A 20,132-nucleotide genomic window follows, 5' to 3' on the forward strand; every position below is an offset into this window, starting at 1 on the left:
CCACCTGCCCTATGATCCCAGGCCGCAGCCAGTCGGAGAAGTTGCCCCCACTGCATCCGAGGGAAGATGGAGAAGCCACCCGCCTGCGGTCCAGGCGCCAGCACCTACAGCTGGCTACAGCCTGGTAGATGGAGAAGCCGCCCACTTTCCAGTCCCAGGCACCAGCACCTGTGGCTGGCTGTGGCCTGGGAGATGGAGAAGCCGCCCACCCTGCGGTCCTGGGTGCCAGCACTTACAGCTGCAGCACAGGCGAAGTCACTTGCCCACCATCCCCTGAGGCTGTAGCCAGCCTGGGTGCCTATGGCTGACCAGAGGGAGGGAAGCGCGGATCCCGGGTGCCTGTGGTCGGCTGGAGGAGAGAATCCTGGGTACCAGGTGCGGGCCGAGGCAGAGGTGGTTAGGGGCAATCAAGCCAGCAGGGGAGCAGTTAAGGACAATCAGGCTGGTAGGTAGAAGCAGTTAGGGGCAATCAGGCAGGCAGGCGAGTGGTTAGGAGCCAGCAGTTCTGAATTGTGAGAGGGATGTCCATCTGCTGGTTATCCCACAAGGGGTCCCAGATTGGAGAGGGTGCAGGCCAGGCTGAGGGACACCCTCCCCACTGCTCCCCATGCACGAATTTTGTGCACTGGGCCTCTAGTAGAATTATAATTACCTTAGTATTTTTATCATTAAATATACTTCAGAAAGAAAATGTACACATGATATTAAATTTTAAGATTTTCACTAAAGACAAACTTAAGAATTCACAAATATTACCTGCAATGTAAGTATAAGAGACATCATCCTACCTAATAAAATGGTAATATGTAAATTACCATCACTCCGCTACGCCCACGATTGGGCCAGAGGGAGGCGCAGGGGTTGGGACTTGGGGTGGCCGGGGTAGCCGATTGGGCCAGCGGGACGCTGAGCTCAAGTCACCAGTGGCAGCTCGTGACATGGCTGTGCTGTGGAACAGAAGGGGCCTCTGGGGCAGCGAGCTCACATCCTGCAGCGGACCATCAAAAGCGGGGGAGCTGGGTGCCTGTCTGCTCGGGCACCAGGCCTTTAAGAAGCCTCTGCCGAGCCGGAGGCTTCTGAAAGGCCTGGTGCACCAGCGGACAGGCACCCAGCTCCCCCGTGATCGAAAGCAAAAGCATGTAGGGGACCCTACATGTGCATGATTCAATCATGCACTGGGCCTCTAGTATTAGAATAAAATAAATCAAACCATGCACAACACAGTATTTTATTTTTTAATTAATTTATTTATTTTAAGATGCTTTCTGGAGTTTTTTTGAAATCAAACTAGAATTACTTCATCTAATGATTTTTCTTTGGGAATCTGAAAAAGAAAGAATTGGCATTGGAACATATACATATTTTCATTGGCAGCATCTTAATTCCATCCCCGCATCCACTCATTTGATGAACATCTCTTTCTCTTTGCCCCTTGTCCACAGCCTGTGACAGGAGAGCATGTGGTGGGGTATCAGGAGCGCATCCTCCAAAGGCCTGATGGGCAGAAAGGCCCTGGGATGGGAAGGGGCCCTGTGACCAGTCACTAACTCCCCATTTGTAATTTTCACACATGGCGGACCCACAAGATTTCTTGTGAAAAAGAATTTGTCCAAAACTACATATTAAAAAAAAAAAAGAATGGAAGATTTAATATCATAAATAATCTTACAATTCACAAAAGACAGTGATTAGTTCTCTGTTTTAGTGTTTGCTGTGCTGTGTAATGTAATGGAGAGGGCTTCTTATAAACAGATTTCAAGAAGCTACATAGGATTACATTCTTATTTTGAGCAATGAGACCCATTGCTCTGATTATCCACTTATGACTATGAATGGGCATGTGCCACACCCCTGACCATGCATGTCCCTTAGAAGGGAAGGGTAGTCAGTGGACACAAGTCACCAGTTGTGCAGATATCTTCACAGTCACCCTGCCCACTGCTGAGGACTCTCATGAAAACCTAGACTGAAGTTGGACAATGAATTACACTCATTCTGAGCTTGGGTCTTCTTTTATCTCCTTGACCCTTTCTGGGTTGGAGTCTAGCCTACCTTCATGTTTTAGAAATAATGTTTTATTGTAACCCAGATACTCCCATTCCTTTTTCTTATTTTTTGTGGCTTCTTTAATATTATAATAGCATATTTGAGTGTTTTAAACAGAAACCATATAGACCACAAAACTGAAAATATTTCCTCTGCTCCCTTTAGAGAAAAATTTGCCAAGTCTGATATAGTGATAACATAATAATTTACTAAGCCAACTATTATAAACATATTTTATAAGTTAATGCAAACATTATTGTTCTGGAAAAGAAATATATACTAAGCAATTGTGAAAAGTTTGAGTTATCAAAGAAAAAAAACCTATTTGTGTTTTCTCAACTCAAATAGTCTTTTACAATAAATCCTATTGCCATCATAGTACCTATACTCACTTTATAGTTAAAAGAACCTGAATTTGATTTTTGCTGCATGAAGCTTGCTATATTTACAATTATACCCACAGTGCCTTGGTATTTTCACAACAGCAATCCTTGCTGAAATTTGGTGGCATTTCCCTGCACTTAAATAAGATGCTAGCAATTGATCATCAGATGAACCCTTAAATCAATATGAGCAGCCTGACTTGATCTCAATAGGAAAGCCAGTTCTCTCATTATATGGTGAGCGTCAGTCTCCTCCATTTTATATCTGGACAGAGGGAAGGAATATGTCTGAGTAAAGTAGGAAATGAAAAAATGTTTAATCATTGTGATGCTTCTCCTTTATGCAATCAGAACCCTTCGTGAATACTTTGGTGCCATTGACAGCTTCCCAGTTCACTACATGTAGGAGTGTCATTCTTACATGAGGTCTCACTGTGAACAAGTCTAGGATATTCCTTTCAAAGCGACTGTTAACTAATGAAATAGCTGGATGATCGCTGTAAGAATAGGATAAGCATGCACAGATATACGCACCACTGAAAACTTGTCACCGGCTTTGTTCCAAAGAGTTTCTTTGAATCATCTTTCTGACTCGTAAGCATTTCTCTTTTTACTGTAAATCAGGAAGAGAAAATTGTACATGTTAGGGCTCTTAGATGAGAGAGTATCTAAAAAAATGGGTAACCTATGCTATTATCTGTAAATTTCTCTGTGGGATAAATAATTATCTATAATGCTACATTTGAACTATGAACTCTTTTTTAACTTTGAAGGAGCTTAACTTAGCCATACAGAATAATAATCTAGTGGACAAAGTGTCATTTTGACTGTTCTCACCCAACCAGAATTGTCCGTAGCACTCACCATCTACAATATAATAATTAGAATAAAAAGAGTGAGCACCCCACTTCCTATTTATTGTGCTCCAATGTCTACACACCCCAGGCAGACTCAGAAGACAAAATAACTCAGCTTAATTTAGTAAAATAAGGGAGTTGAAATGCTCATACAAGGAGGTCCTAGTGATAGTAAAGAGCTAGTGGACTGTGCTTTCTGTGGTTAAAAACCAGCTCTTTTGATAAAACTTGGTCCCAGATTCAGAGCAGAGGTGCCAACTGTGGTCTTCATTACCCCTGGAGACACAATAGTAGTAACTGGGTAACACTTAAGAAATACCCATGTCTGGAGCCATATCCATAGAGGCACTAATTTCCTGGCAATGGTTTTGTGTAGGGCCCAAACATGGTATTTTAAAAATTCTGCTGTGTTGTCTCATGGCAGCCAAGGCGGAGAACTCCTGCTTCAGAGTATAGTTAGTGAGAGAGAGAGACAGGGAAGGCTCCATGTGCAGCTTGTGTTTTGAATGTCGTTTATCATTCTGAATTGAGCAAGCTTGCTGTGGGTTGATCGATCCCCCTCAAGGAATCGCTTCAAGTATTACCTGTCAAGGTTCTCCTTTAGGAACTTTTCAATCGCGGCCAGGCATGCGCTTCATGTGGATTCTTCATCACGTTTGCTTGGTCCCAGGTCTTCTGAGATGTCATCGCTAAGAAATGTGACAGAGAGCAAATAATGGGTTGTATGAAAACATGATATATATGCCCAAAGTTCTATATTCCTAGGTGTCAGCTAAAAAGGAATTCCAACACCCCTCTCATTTTCTATCACAAATAAACTAAATTAACATACCCCAGAGCTTAAAATTGGGAAACGAGGAATAATCCAACACATTAGGCATTTCTGGGATTTTAAAGACATATTCAGTAGTAACTGAGGTAAGCATGCAGAGATATACTCACCACTGAGGTAATACTTTATTAAATATCTATCTATCTATCTATCTATCTATCTATCTATCTATCTATCTATCTATATCTATCTATCTCTCTATCTATCCATCTATCTATCTATATCTATCTATCTACCTGTATGTATATAAATGGGGACCAATCTGCAGGTGTGTTCTGTCACTGGGAGGAAATATTCTTTAAAAATAAACTCTCCTCTAGAAATTTTTCCCCTGAAAGGTGCTACCTCTATATGCAGCTATTTGCCATTTGAAGAAAGAACCTTCCTATGCTTGGTTTTAGAAGGACAGTTATAAACAAGTACTATGTTTTACTTTAAAATACGTTTATGTTATGTCTTATTTATTTTTTACTGTGTCTACTTCAATTTGACTATAGATTTACAAGTAACTGCCACCAAGAACATGTAAGTGTGTCAGAGCCAGTGACTATTTTATTACTACAAAGTCTTCTTTCCCAATGCATGGGCCTGGTTTGTCCAACTAAATTCAACATTATCAAGAATTTTCAACCAAGTAAATGAACCATGAACAGTGATAATTTTAACTAACCATAATGTGCATGATACACAGAATAAATTCCCATTACCTCAATCGTTTTTCAATAAGGAACTCCGGGTAGTCTTTGGGAGAATGATCATCCAAGTGACTACTAATGTCACTGGAGGAAACTCCATCTGCATGTCTGACATTCCTAAAACAAGGAAGACAGGATAGCCATTATTTTAAAAATGAATTTTAAAATGTGATTTTGATGAAGTATGAATGAACTTCATCAGATTATTATGAAAGGCATTCATGCAACCTCAAATCCAAAATGAGATTCACTAACAATCTAATAAATGGTATTTTTTGTCACCTGTATAGCATTTTAGTCAAATTTGGCAAATTTAGCAAAGTATCTTTTTTAGAAGTATAAGTCAGTGTTAAATAATGCTCCCTGACAGAACTTATAAAACTAATTCTTCTCTGAGTCACATTGGTGGTTAAAAATATATTTAAACTAGAGAGCCGGAGCACGAAATTGGTGCACGGGCGCGGGGTGGGTGTCCCTCAGCCCAGCCTGCACCCTCTCCAATCTGGGACCCCTCGGGGAATGTCCAACAGCCTGTTTAGGCCCAATCCCACAGTCAGACATCCCTCTTACAATCCAGGACTGCTGGCTTCCAACTGCTCACCTGCCTGCCTTTCTGAGTGCCCCTAACCACTTCTGCCTGACAGCCTGATCACCCCCTAACCACTCCCATGCCAGGCTGATTGAAGTCTAACTGCTCCCCTGCCAGCCTGTTTGCCCCCAACTTCCCTCCTCTGCCGGCCTGGTCACCCCTAACTGCCCTGCCCTGCCGGGTTTATTGCCTCCAACTGCCCTCCCTTGCAGGCCTGGTCCCTCTCAACTGCCCTCCCTTGCAGGCCTGGTGCCTCCCAACTGCCCTCCCCTGCTGGCCATCTTGTGGTGGCCATCTTGTGTCCACATGGGGGCAGGATCTTTGATCACATGGGGGCAGCCACCTTGTGTGTTGGAGTGATGGTCAATCTGCATATTACTCTTTTATTATATAGGATAGAGGCCTGGTGCACAGATGGGGGCCAGTTGGTTTGCCCTGAAGGGTGTCCCGGATCAGGGTGGGGGTATTTGTTCTTCAGTTTTGCAAATCAACTGGGGCATGGGGTGGCCTGAGCAAGGGGCCTGTGGTGGTTTGCAAGCCAGCCATGGCCCCTGGCGACTCAAGTGGAGGCCCTAGTATCTGTAATTTATTTACCTTCTAGAATTGAAACTTTGTAGCCTGGAGAGGAGCCAAGTCTCCTGCTCGCTCTGTGGCCAGCAGCCATTTCTTTGGGGTTTGTGTATCTTCTATAATTGAAACTGTAGCCTTAAGCTGAGGCCTAGGCCAGCCAGGTTGTGTGGAAAGCTTTGCTTCTTCCATTTCCAGGGGCAACCCTAGCCTCCCTCTCTTTCTAGCTCTGTGGCTGCCGCCATTTCTGTTTGGATTTGTTTACTTTCTATAATTGAAATTTTGTAGCCTTGAGTGGAGGCATAGGCCGGTAAGGGCAGGTGGAAAGCTTGGCTTCCTCTGTTTCCTGGGAAGCCCAAGCTTCCCTCCTGCTCTCTGTGGCTGTAGCCATCTTGGTTGCATTTATTTGCATACTTGCTCTGATTGGCTGGTGGGTGTGGCTGGTGGGCATGGCTTGTGGGTATAGTGGAGTGATGGTAAATTTGCATATTACTCTTTTATTAGGTAGGATTCATTTCTATTTCATTCATTTCATTTTGGTCCTTTATTTTTCCACTTAGAATCAAAACATATACAAAGAAGAAACTATCCTAATTTTAACACAAACTTTATTATAACTTTTGCAATCTTTTTTTGGAATCAAAACCTCTTAACACAGACAGGGTATAGCATCAAGTTTTGTTTTCTAATGAGGAACTTCCATTCTTTGTCTACAGTAGAGAGTTACTCTGTCTATACCTCAATGCTGCTCTTGACAAATTGCTCTGTGAATGAACAGCTTTCCTCATTAGACACCCTTTCTTTACACAGACATGAGACTTCCTTTAACCTAGAATCCTAAAGTTTTATTAAAATTGGTGCAATTTCTGATATTGACATTTTGTGCAGCAGATCGCAAGCGAGGGATTAGTTCATCCTGGCTTTTTCCATGTTGCAGCCTCTGCATGCGAAAGTGTACATGTGCACAAACTGCCATAAATGAGGCTGGATGGAGCCATGACACGTGGAAACATGCAGTGCTACACTGTAGAAATAGCCTCATGGAAACACAGAAAGAGTACATTCGTATTTCTAAAATACCACTTTTTAAAAACGAACTCACCTGCCATTTTCAGCTAATGCAATTGGCAACCAGTCAGAATCTCTTTTTAATAAAGCCTGGTCAGGGTAATTTTGCTTTCAAATGGCATTTTGTCACCCACGTATAATAAAATGATTTCTCAGAATATCACACATCTATTTTTACAATCATTTGAAATAACACCCTTGAAATATTGGGAAGTATCATCCATTTAAAAAATATGGTTAGCATAATTGACAATGGCTTGTATGGTTTATGACAGTATAAGGAGAAAAAATTTGGATCCCAGAAATTTATGCCATTTATAAGCTGCTTACCAAGAGTAAGGGCTACTCAGTTCAATTTGATCAGATCATTAAGCCATATCCACCTCATTGCTTATATCTTCCCTGGCAAAGTTAAATTTCACCAGAAGGAAGACTTTATACAAAATAGAAATTTAAAAAAATTGTAATATTCACTTTGACAACTGGGAACACATTTTATACGTGCTAATTTGTAGTATAATTTGGCTGAATAATTTCAAAACTACTTTTCTTTCTCTAAGTCCTAAAAGTCCACTTCAAATTTTCACCTTGGTGTGATATATTTCTCTATATTGATCAGGTCCAAAGAATTGCCCCATTTCTGAATAATACAGTATCATTCAATGAATTTTCATTAAAGGATGTTAAGAAGGAATAGTCAACTTGACTTTTTGTGAAAAATATTGTTTAAGGTATAAACCTAATATATAAAAAAATTCTATATCATTTTAAAATTTGGGTAGTCCAAAATAACATTAAGGAAATTCTTCCTTTTAATTTAATTTTTAAATTACAATCAGACCGCCAGAAACACCATATGATTTCATTTACATGTGGAATCTAAAGGACAAATTAAATGAAGCAAAATAGAACTTATTCACAGACACAGAGAACAGACTCATTGTGGCCATAGAGGAGGAAATTCTCATTTAGATGAAAACAGAAGGTTCAACTGTCTGAATTGGAAGGGAACATACCTCAGAGCTTCTTCTTCCAAAGCAGTCAAGGCCCATGTTTGTGAGAAGAGCACGCTGAGAAGGATCAGGGGCACGAGGAGCTGGGAATTCCTTTTGGTTTCCATCTCTGTACCTCCAAAGGGAGAGAGTCACATCAGCTTTCCAACCACAGACCTCACCAGCCAGGCCATTCTTTTTTTTTTTTTTTTTCTTTAAATAGGGTCACATCAGTTAATAAGATTATATACTTTTAATGTATACAATTCTACATTACATTATCTGTATATTGCATTGTTTGCTAGGCACTCAAAGACTAGTCTCCTTACATCACAATATTTTTAACCCACTTTACCTCTTCATCTTCCCTCCAACTCCTTTTCCCCTCTGGTAACCACCACCCTATTTGCCTCTATGAGTTTTATGGTTTGTTTGTTTATTTGTTGCTTTCGGGTTTATATGCTTCATAGGCTATCCCAAAGAATGTATTCACACAGTTTGAATAATTATAAAGTCAGTGTTTATTAAAATTCATTTCATTTTCAAAATTGAGGTATCAGTTGTTAAAGTGTGTATACTTTTTTGGGGACACCCTGTATGAGTGAGATCAGATGGCTCTAGACTTCTGTCTGACAATTCACTTAGCCCTTTACTCTCGGGATCTATCCATGTTGTCCCAATTGGCAATATTTCATCATTTATCTGGCTGAGTAGAATTCCACTGTACAGTTGTTCCAATACATCTTTACACCATTATCAGTCAAGGTACATATAGGTTGTTTCCATGTCTTGACCAGAGCGAATAGTAGTGCAATAAACAAAGGGGTAAACATATCCTTACAAATAAGTGTTTTCATAATTTTCAGAATGATACCCAGTAATTCTGAGTGTGTAGCAGAAGTTTCTGAAGGTTCTTGCAGAGTTTGGAAAATAATTTTCATCTTATAAGAAAAGGTAAACTGCTATATGATTCCTTTCTAATGAAGAGGATTTCTCTGACAGGTGCTTGAATTAGATCCCTTCAACTGCTGCCCACCCCTCATGAGGCACATAGAGGGCCCGAGTATATACTGAATGCCATACTCTTACAATTCTGGTATTAACCCTGGGGATCAGCTGCTTATAACTGAGTTGTGATATATAGGTTTAGTGTCTTGTCTAATAGTTTAAAAATCCATATCATTTATTCTACATTTTACTTTAGCATCTGACTTACATAAAATTGGGTATAATCTATTAATCATGTATGTATATAGGTGTGTGTTTGTATTTGTATATATATACTTATCTATATGCATATTTAAATGTATATACAAAAATTGTTCTGTATGTACATTTTTTCAGCTTTTAATTGTAGATATTACTCAAACCTTATTTTTTTAATGCCTGGACTTGAACAACTTAACTAAAGTAATTGTAAAAAAATAATATATCAATGTCATTAAATTACATATCATCATTGAAATAATTTTGCCAGGAACAGAAAAAATATATTAAAAACAAAGCTTTTGATTTTTACCCTTAAACCTCATATACATTATATTTCTAAGTAGTGTTTAGATAGAAACCTGAGAGTACGTGGTATGTTTCTCTATCTGACTGTACAAATTGACGCATTTTAACTTAAAATAAAGAGGAAATTATATACTTGCTCATTTCATAAACCCGACATATGACATAGAGAATTCATCACGATAAATACAAGTTTAAAACCTTAAAATACAATGTACCCACAGAACCCTTCAGTCAAAGTATTTTTACAAGCTAAAAACAAAGAGCACTAATGAATGCATACTTTTAAAAAACACCACTTAATCAAAGAGGAAGCAGGGAAAGCACCTTTGAAACAAAGAATTCAGAAACTTCGTTCACATGTGAGAAACTGAGGCATTTTGATACTTACCTGGTGCCTGAGATTCATCTCGCTGGCTCCACCAGTTCTAGCCTTTGGAATTGAACTAGAACTTGGTTCTGGCTAAAGGTTGGGTATTATTGCCAGGAGCTGCTTTCATCTACTTTAAGCAGCAGTTCAAAGCCCATCATTTTATAGGCCTTGTACTCAGGGCTGAGCCACCATAGAACTCTGAAAGAGGTCACATTAGCTCTCCCACAGGGTGAATAGGTCTGGGAGTTCCTACATAATTGTCATTATATCTGATTTATTAAAATTTATAGTGAGTGAGTTCAGGATGTGAAAGATCAAGAGGAAATGTCCTGTTCATTAGACAAAAACAGTACCAAGTTTAATGTGAAATAGTTTAATCTTTATTTAGCAGCAAAGATATAAGTGAATGATTGTTATAGCCAGAACCACTGAGTTTACTCAGAAAATAAATAATTTACATTCAGACATTGATTCAAAAAGCAATATACATGTTTTTAGGCTTACAAATGTGTAGTTCTCTTTTGTTACAAAGCATCCAATTGCCTAAAGCCTACTTTATTTTATGCTATTCATGTAGATCCTGATTTGTGTAATCTTTTTAGAGTTCTACATATGTTCTTTATATTTTATTTGTTTTTTTTTAGATAGTATGTAAAAGACAGGGAGAGAGAGGGAGAGGGGAAGAGAGAGTGAGAGAGAGAGAGAGACAGAGAGAGACAGACAGAGAGACAGAGAAAGAGAGAGACAGAGAGAGAGAGATGGATTTTTTTGCCTCCCTTATGAACCCTAACTGGGACTGGGAAATGAACTGGCAATCCAGGTACCTGTCCTTTACTTGGTATTAAACCCAAGGTCTTTCAGTGTGTGGGCCATTGCTTTAACCACTGAGAAAATCCTGCTGGGCTCTCTGACACATTTTTAGATTTATTTATCATTGTATTTTAACTGCTTAACATTCAAATTTGCACACACTGATTATCTGCTCTACTGTCTGAATAGTTAAGGAAGTTCCATAAATAAACAGTTCAATTTTGCTCAATTACTACACTTCCAAAAGCCTCATAGAATTATAATTAGCCTAGTATTTTTATCATTAAAGGTACTTCACAAAGAAAATGTACACACGATATTAAATTTCAAGATTTTTCACTAAAGACAAACTTAAGAATTCACAAATATTACCTGCAATGTAAGTATAAGATACATCATATAAGAATAAAATAAATTAAACCATGCACAACACAGTATTTTATTTTTAAATTGATTTATTTATTTGAAGATGCTTTCTGGAGTTCTTTTTGTAATCAAACTAGAATTACTTCATCTAATGATTTTTCTTTGGGAATCTGAAAAAGAAAGAATTGGCATTGGAACATATAAATATTTTCATTGGCAGCGTCTTAATTCCATCCACTCATTTGATGAACATCTCTTTCCCTGTGCCCCTCGTCCACAGCCTGTGACAGGAGAGCATGTGGTGGGGTATGAGGAGCGCATCTTCCAAAGGCCTGATGGGCAGAAAGGCCCTGGGATGGGAAGGGGCCCTGTGACCAGTCACTAACTCCCCATTTGTAATTTTCACACATGGCGGACCCACAAGATTTCTTGTGAAAAAGAATTTGTCCAAAACGACATATTAAAAAAATGAATGGAAGATTTAATATCATAAATAATCTTACATTTCACAAAAGACAGTGATTAGTTCTCTGTTTTAGTGTTTGCTGTACTGTGTAATGTAATGGAGAGGGCTTCTTCTTATAAACAGATTTCAAGAATCTTCATAGGATTACCTTCCTTTTTTGAGCAATGGGACACATTGCTCTGAACTATCCACTTACGACTATGAATGGGCATGTGCCACACCCCTGACCATGCATGTCCCTTAGAAGGGAAGGGAGTCAGTGGACACAAGTCACCAGTTGTGCAGGTGTCTTCACAGTCACCCTGCCCACTGCTGAGGACTCTCATGAAAACCAAGACTGAAGTTGGACAATGAATTACACTCATTCTGGGCTTGGGTCTCCTTTAATTTCCTTGACCCTTTCTGGGTTGGAGTCTAGCCTACCTTCATGTTTTAGAAATAATGTTTTATTGTAACCCAGACACTCCTATTCCTTTTTCTTATTTTTAGTGGCTGCTTTAATATTATAATAGCATATTTGAGTGTTTTAAACAGAAACCATATAGACCACAAAACCGAAAATATTTCCTCTGCTGCCTTTAGAGAAAAATATGCCAAGTCTGATGTAGTGATAACATAATAATTTACTAAGCCAAATATTATAAACTTATTTTATAAGTTAATGTAAACATTAATGTTCTGGAAAAGAAATATAACATATATATACTAAGCAATTGTGATAAGTTTATGAGTTAACAAAGAAAAAAAACTGTTTGTGTTTTCTCTACTCAGTCTTTTAGAGTAAGTCCTATTGCCATCATAGTACCTATACTCACTTTATAGTTAAAAGAACCTGAATTTGACTTTTGCTGCATGAAGCTTGCTATATTTACAATTATACCCACAGTGCCTTGGTATTTTCACAACAGCAATCCTTGCTGAAATTTGGTGGCATTTCCCTGCACTTAAATAAGATGCTAGCAATTGATCATCAGACGAACCCTTAAATCAATATGAGCAGCCTGACTTGATCTCAATAGGAAAGCCAGTTCTCTCATTATATGGTGAGCGTCAGTCTCCTCCATTTTATATCTGGACAGAGGGAAGGAATATGTCTGAGTAAAGTAGGAAATGAAAAAATGTTTAATCATTGTGATGCTTCTCCTTTATGCAATCAGAACCCTTCCTGATTACTTTGATGCCTTTGACTGCTTCCCAATTCAGTACATGTAGGAGTGTCATTCTTACATGAGGTCTCACTGTGAACAAGTCTAGGATATTTCTTTCCAAGCGACTCTTACCTACTGAAATAGCTGGATGATTGCTGTAAGAATAGGATACGCATGCACAGATATACGCACCACTGAAAACTTGTCACCGGCTTTGTTCCAAAGAATTTCTTTGAATCATCTTTCTGACTCGTAAGCATTTCTCTTTTTACTGTAAATCAGAAAGAGAAAATTGTATATATTAGGGCTCTTAGATGATTAAGTAATGAAATGTGTAACCTATGCTATAATCTGTTAATTTCTCTCGGGGATAAATAATTATCTATAATGCTACATTTGAACTATGAATTCTTTTTTAACTTTAAAGGAGCTTAACTTAGCCATACAGAATAATATTCTAGGGGACAAAGTGTCATTTTGACTGTTCTCACCCAACCAGAATTGTCCCTAACACCATCTACACTATAATAATTAGAATAAAAAGAGTGAGCACCCCACTTCCTATTTATTGTGCTCCAATGTCTACACACCCCAGGCAGACTCAGGCTTCACTGAGTGTCAGAAGACAAAATAACTCAGCTTAATTTAGTAAAATAAAGGAGTTGAAATGCTCATACAAGGAGATCCTAATGATAGTAAAGAGCTAGTGGACTGTGCTTTCTGTGGTTAAAACCAGCTCTTTTGATAAAACTTGCTCCGATTTTCAGAAGAACATTTGATGAACATCTCTTTCTCTTTGCCCCTCAGTTACTACTATTGTGTCAACTGTGGACTTCATTACCCCTGGAGACACAATAGTAGTAACTGGGTACACTTAAGAAATACCCATGTCTGGAGCCATATCCATAGAGGCACTAATTTCCTGGCAATGGTTTTGGGTAGGGCCCAAACATGGTATTTTAAAAATTCTGCTGTGTTGTCTCATGGCAGCCAAGGCTGAGAAACTCCTGCTTCAGAGTATAGTTAGTGAGAGAGAGAGACAGGGAAGGCTCCATGTGCAGCTTGTATTGTGAATATCGTTTATCATTCTGAATTGAGCAAGCTTGCTGTGTGTTGATCGATCCCCCTCAAGGAATCGCTTCAAGTATTACCTGTCAAGGTTCTCCTTTAGGAACTTGTCAATAGCGGCCAGGCATGCGCTACATTCGGATTCTTCATCACGTTTGCTTGGTCCCAGGTCTTCTGAGATGTCATCGCTAAGAAATGTGAGGGGGAGCAAACAAAGGGTTGTATGAAAACATGATATATATATGCCCAAAGTTCTATATTCCTAGGTGTCAGCTAAAAAGGAATTCCAACATCCCACTCATTTTCTTTCACAAATACTCTAAATTAACATACCCCAGAGCTTAAAATTGGGAAACGAGGAATAATCCAACACATTAGGCATTTCTGGGATTTTAAAGACATATTCAGTAGTAACTGAGGTAAGCATGCACAGATATACTCACCACTGAGGTAATGCTTTATTAAATATCTATATCTATCTATCTATCTATCTATCTATCTATCTATCTATCTATCTATCTATCATGTATCTATTATCTATCTATCTATCATTTGTTTATCATCTATCTATTTATCTATCTGTCTATATCTATCTACCTGTATGTATATAAATGGGGACCAATCTGCAGGTGTGTTCTGTCACTGAGAGGAAATATTCTTTGAAAATAAACTCTCCTTTAGAAGTTTTTGCCCTGAAAGGGTGCTACCTCTATATGCAGCTATTGGCCATTTGAAGAAAAACACCTTCCTATGCTTGGTTTTAGAAGGACAATTATAAACAAGTACTATGCTTTACCTTAAAATTCATTTCACATTATATTATGTCTTATTTATTCATTTATTTTTTACTGTGTCTACTTCAATTTGATTATAGATTTACAAGTAACTGCCACCAAGAACATGTAAGTGTGTCAGAGCCAGTGACTATTTTATTACTACAAAGTCTTTTTTCCTAATGCATGGGCCTGGTATGTCCAATTAAATTCAACATTATCGAGAATTATCAATTTGCAATGAAGTAAATAAACCATGAACAGTGCTAATTTTAACTAACCATAATGTGCTTGATACACAGAATAAATTCCCATTACCTCGCTCGTTTTTTAATAAGGAACTCCAGATAGTCTTTGGGAGAGTGATCATCCAAGAGACTACTAATTTCACTGGAGGAAACTCCATCTGCATGTCTGACATTCCTAAAACAAGGAAGACAGTATAGCCATTATTTTAAAAATGAATTTTAAAATGTTATTTTGACGAAGTATGAATGAACTTCATCAGATTATTATGAAAGGCATTCATGCAACTCAAATCCAAAAGGAGATTCTCTAACAATCTAATAAATGGTATTTTTTGTCACCTATATAGCATTTTAGTCTAAATTTGGCAAAATTAGCAAAGTATGTTTTTTAGCAGTATAAGTCAGTGTTAAATATTGCTTCCTGACAGAACTTATAAAACTAATACTTCCCTGAGTCACACTGGTAGTTAAAAATATATATATTTTTTTCATTTTTAAAATATATTCTTTATTGTTGATAGTATTACAGTTATCTACCATAGGCTTTAGATCGTTTTGATATAATTTGTATTATTTTCACACAGTTGGCAATCTGTAGAATACGTTCATCTCAGTCGTTAAAACTTCTATTTTTTATTTTTTTTATTAAGGTATTATATGTGTACATATCTTACCATTGCCCACCCCACTCCCATACATGCCCTCACCCCCTAGTGTTTTGCGTCCATTGATTATGCTTATATGCATGCATACAAGTCCTTCGGTTGATCTCTTATCTTCCCCACCTCTCCCTAATCTTCCTGCTGTAATTTGACAGACTGTTTGATGCTTTACTGCCTCTGTATCTATCTTTTTGTTCAACAGTTTATAATGTTCTTTATTATCCATAAATGAGTGAGATCATGTGGTATTTTTCTTTCATTGACTGGCTTATTTCACTCAGCATAATGTTCTCCAATTCCATCCAGGTTGCTGCAAATGGTAAGAATTCCTTCTTTTTTATGGCAGCATAGTATTCCATTGTGTAGATGTACCATAGTTTTCTGATCCAGTCATCAGCTGATGGGCACCTAGGCTGTTTCCAGATCTTAGCTATATTTAAATTCATTTTTATTTCATTCATTTCTTTTTGGTCCCTTATTTTTCCACTTAGGATCAAAATATATACAAAGAAGAAACTATCCTGATTTTAACACAAACTTTATTATGCCTTTTGCAATCTTTTTTTCGAATCAAAACCTCTTAACACAGAGAAGACCTTAAGGGTCTAGCATCAAGTTTTCTTTTCTAATGAGGAACTTCTATTCTTTGTCTACAGTAGAGAGTTACTCTTTCTATACCTCAATGCTGCTCTTGACAAATTGCTCTGTGAATGAACAGCTTTCCTCATTAGACATCCTTTCTTTACACAGACATGAGACTTCCTTTAACCTAGAATCCTAAAGTTTTATTAAAATTGGTGTAATTTCTGATATTGACTTTTTGTGCAGCAGATCGCAAGTGAGGGAATAGTTCATCCTGGCTTGTTCCATGTTGCAGCCTCTGCATGCGAAAGTGTACATGTGCACAAACTGCCATAAATGAGGCTGGATGGAGCCATGACACGTGGAAACATGTAGTGTTAAACTGTAGAAATAGCCTCATGGAAACACAGAAAGAGTACATTCGTATTTCTAAAATACCACTTTTTAAAAACGAACTCACCTGCCATTTTCAGCTAATGCAATTGGCAACCAGTCAGAGTCTCTTTTTAATAAAGCTTGGTCAGGGTAATTTTGCTTTCAAATGGCATTTTGTCACTCACGTATAATAAAATGATTTCTCAGGATATAACACATCTATTTTTACAATCATTTGAAATAGCACCCTTGAAATCTTGGGAAGTATCATCCATTTAAAAAATATGGTGAGCATAATTGACAATGGCTTGTATGGTTCATGACAGTATAAGGAGAAAAAATTTGGATCCCAGAAATTTATGTCATTTATAAGCTGCTTACCAAAAGTAAGGGCTACTCAGTTCAATTTGATCAGAACATTAAGCCATTACCACCTCATTGCTTATATCTTCCCTGGCAAAGTTAAATCTCACCAGAAGGAAGACTTTATACAAAATAGAAATTTAAATAAATTGTAATATTCACTATGACAACTGGGAGCACATTTTATACGTGCTAATTTGTAGTATAATTTGGCTGAATAATTTCACAACCACTTTTCTTTCTCTAAGTCCTAAAAGTCCACTTCAAATTTTCTCCTTGGTGTGATACATTTCTCTATATTGATCAGGTCCAAAGAATTGCCCCATTTCTGAATAATACGGTATTATTCAATGCATTTTCATTAAAGGATGTTAAGAAGGAATAGTCAACTTGACTTTTTGTGAAAAATATTGTTTAGGGTATAAACCTAATATGTAAAAAAATTCTATATCATTTTAAAATATGGGTTGTCCAAAATAACATTCAGGAAATTCTTCCTTTTAATTTAATTTTTAAATTCTAGTCAGATTGCCACAAACACCATATGATTTCATTTACATGTGGAATCTAAAGGACAAATTAAATGAAGCAAAATAGAACTGATTCACAGACACAGAGAACAGACTGATAGTGGCTATAGAGGAGGAAATTCTCATTTAGAGGAAAACTGAAGGTTCAACTGTCTGAATTGGAAGGGAACATACCTCAGAGCTTCTTCTTCCAAAGCAGTCAAGGCCCATGTTTGTGAGAAGAGCACGCTGAGAAGGATCAGGGGCACGAGGAGCTGGGAATTCCTTTTGGTTTCCATCTCTGTACCTCCAAAGGGAGAGAGTCACATCAGATTTCCAACCACAGACCTCACCAGCCAGGCCATTCTTTTTTTTTTTTTTTCTTTAAATAGGGTCACATCAGTTAATAAGATTATATACTTTTAATGTGTACAATTCTACATTACATTATATGTATATTGCATTGTTTGCTAGGCACTCAAAGACTAGTCTCCTTACATCACCATATTTTTAACCCACTTTACCCTCTTCATCTTCCCTCCAACTCCTTTTCCCCTCTGGTAACCACCATCCTATTGTTTGCTTCTATGAGTTTTTTGTTTTTTGTTTTGTTTATTTGTTGCTTTTGGGTTTATATGCCACATAGGCTATCCCAAAGAATGTATTCACACAGTTTGAATAATTATAAAGTCAGTGCTTATTAAAATTCATTTCATTTTCAAAATTGAGCTATCAGTTGTTAAAGTGTAGATACTTTTTTGGGGACACCGTGTATGAGTGAGATCAAAAGGCTCTAGACTTCTGTCTGACATTTCACTTAGCCCTTTACTCTCAGGATCTATTCATGTTGTCCCAAATGGCAATATTTCATCATTTATCTGACTGAGTAGAATTCCACTGTACAGTTGTTCCAATACATCTTTACACCATTATCAGTCAAGGTACATAAAGGTTGTTTCCATGTCTTGACCAGAGCGAATAGTAGTGCAATAAACAAAGGGGTAAACATATCCTTACAAATAAGTGTTTTCATAATTTTCAGAATAATGCCCAGTAATTCTGAGTATGTAGCTGAAGATTCTGAAGGTCCTTGCAGAGTTTGGAAAATAATTTTCATCTTATAAGAAAAGTTAAACTGCTATATGATTTCTTTCTAATGAAGAGGATTTTTCTCTGACAGGTGCTTGAATTAGAATCCCCTTCAACTGCTGCCCACCCCTCACCAGGCACATAGAGGGCCGAAGTATATACTGAATGCCATACTCTTATAGTTCTCATCTTAACCCTGGGGATCATCTGCTTTTAACTGAGTTGTGATATATAGGTTTAGTGTCATCTAAAAGTTTAAAAAAACCATATCATTTATTCTACATTTAATTTTAGCATCTGACTTACATAAAATTGGGTTATAATCTATTAATAATGTATGTATATATGTTTTTTGTATGTATATGTATATACATATACTTATCTATATGCATATTTAAGTGTATATATAAAAATTGTTCTATATGTACATTTTTCAGCTTTTCATTGTAGATATTAATCAAACCATATTTTTAATGCCTGAGTTTGAACAACTTAACTAAATTAAGTCATAAAAATTAATATATAAATGTCATTAAATTACGTATCATCATTGAAATGATTTTGCCAGAAACAGAAACGTATATTAAAAACAAAGTTTGTGATTTTTACCTTTAATCCACATTTACATTACATTTTTAAGCATGTTTAGATAGAACCTTGGCAGTATACGGTGTGTTTCTCTATCTGACTGTACAAATTGAAGCATTTTGTCTTAAAATAGGAAATTATATAATTGCTAGTTTCATAAACCCGACATATGACATAGAGAATTCATCACTGTAAATACAAGTTTAAAACCTCAAAAAACAATGTACCCACAGAACCCTTCAGTCAAAATATTTTTACAAGCTAAAAACAAAGAACGCTCTTGAATGCATAATTTTTAAAAATACCATTTAGTCAAAGAGGAAACAGGAAAAGCACCTTTGAAACAAAGAATTCAGCAACTTTTTTCACATGTGAGAAGCTGAGGCATTTTGATACTTACCTGATGCTTGAGTCTTCTCTTTGGCTCCACCAATTCTTGCCTTTGGAGTTGAACTAGAACTTGGCTGTGGCTAAGGGTTGGGTATTATTGCCAGTAGCTGCTTTCAGTCTACTTTGACCAGCAGTTCAAACCCCATCATTTTATAGGCCTGTACTCAGGGCTGAGCCATCACAGAACTCTGGAAGAGGTCACAGCAGCTCTCCCACAGGGTGAATAGGTCTGGGAGTTCTTACATAATTGTCATTATATCTGATTTATATAAATATATAGTGAGGGACTTCATGATGCAAAGATCAAGAGGAAATGTCCTGTTCTTTAGATAAAAAGAGTACTGACTTTAATGTGAATTATTTTAATCTTAGCAGCAAAGATATAAGTGAATGATTAAGGTTGTGGACAGAACCATTGAGTTTACTTCAGAAAATAAATAATTATGTGCAGTAATACATTAGAAATGCAACAAATATGTTTGTTATGCAATAAATGTATAATATCTTTTATTACATAGAATCAATTCTTCTAAAGTCGTTTTATTTTTATGATATTTTTGTAGATTTTGATTAATGTAAATTTTTTGAGATCTACACATGTATATTTTTTCTTATTTATTGATTTATTTATATAGAGGAAGGAAGAGGGAGAGATAGAAAGAGAGAAGTTTTAATGTTAGAGAGACAAAAGGATTGGCTGTCTCCCGCACTTGCCAAGATCCACCCATGAAGAGAACCCTCAAGGGAGGTATGTGCCCATGACCAGAATGCAATCTGCAAC

Source organism: Cnephaeus nilssonii, assembly GCF_951640355.1.
Source record: "Cnephaeus nilssonii genome assembly, chromosome: 9".
Taxonomy (NCBI): domain Eukaryota; kingdom Metazoa; phylum Chordata; class Mammalia; order Chiroptera; family Vespertilionidae; genus Cnephaeus; species Cnephaeus nilssonii.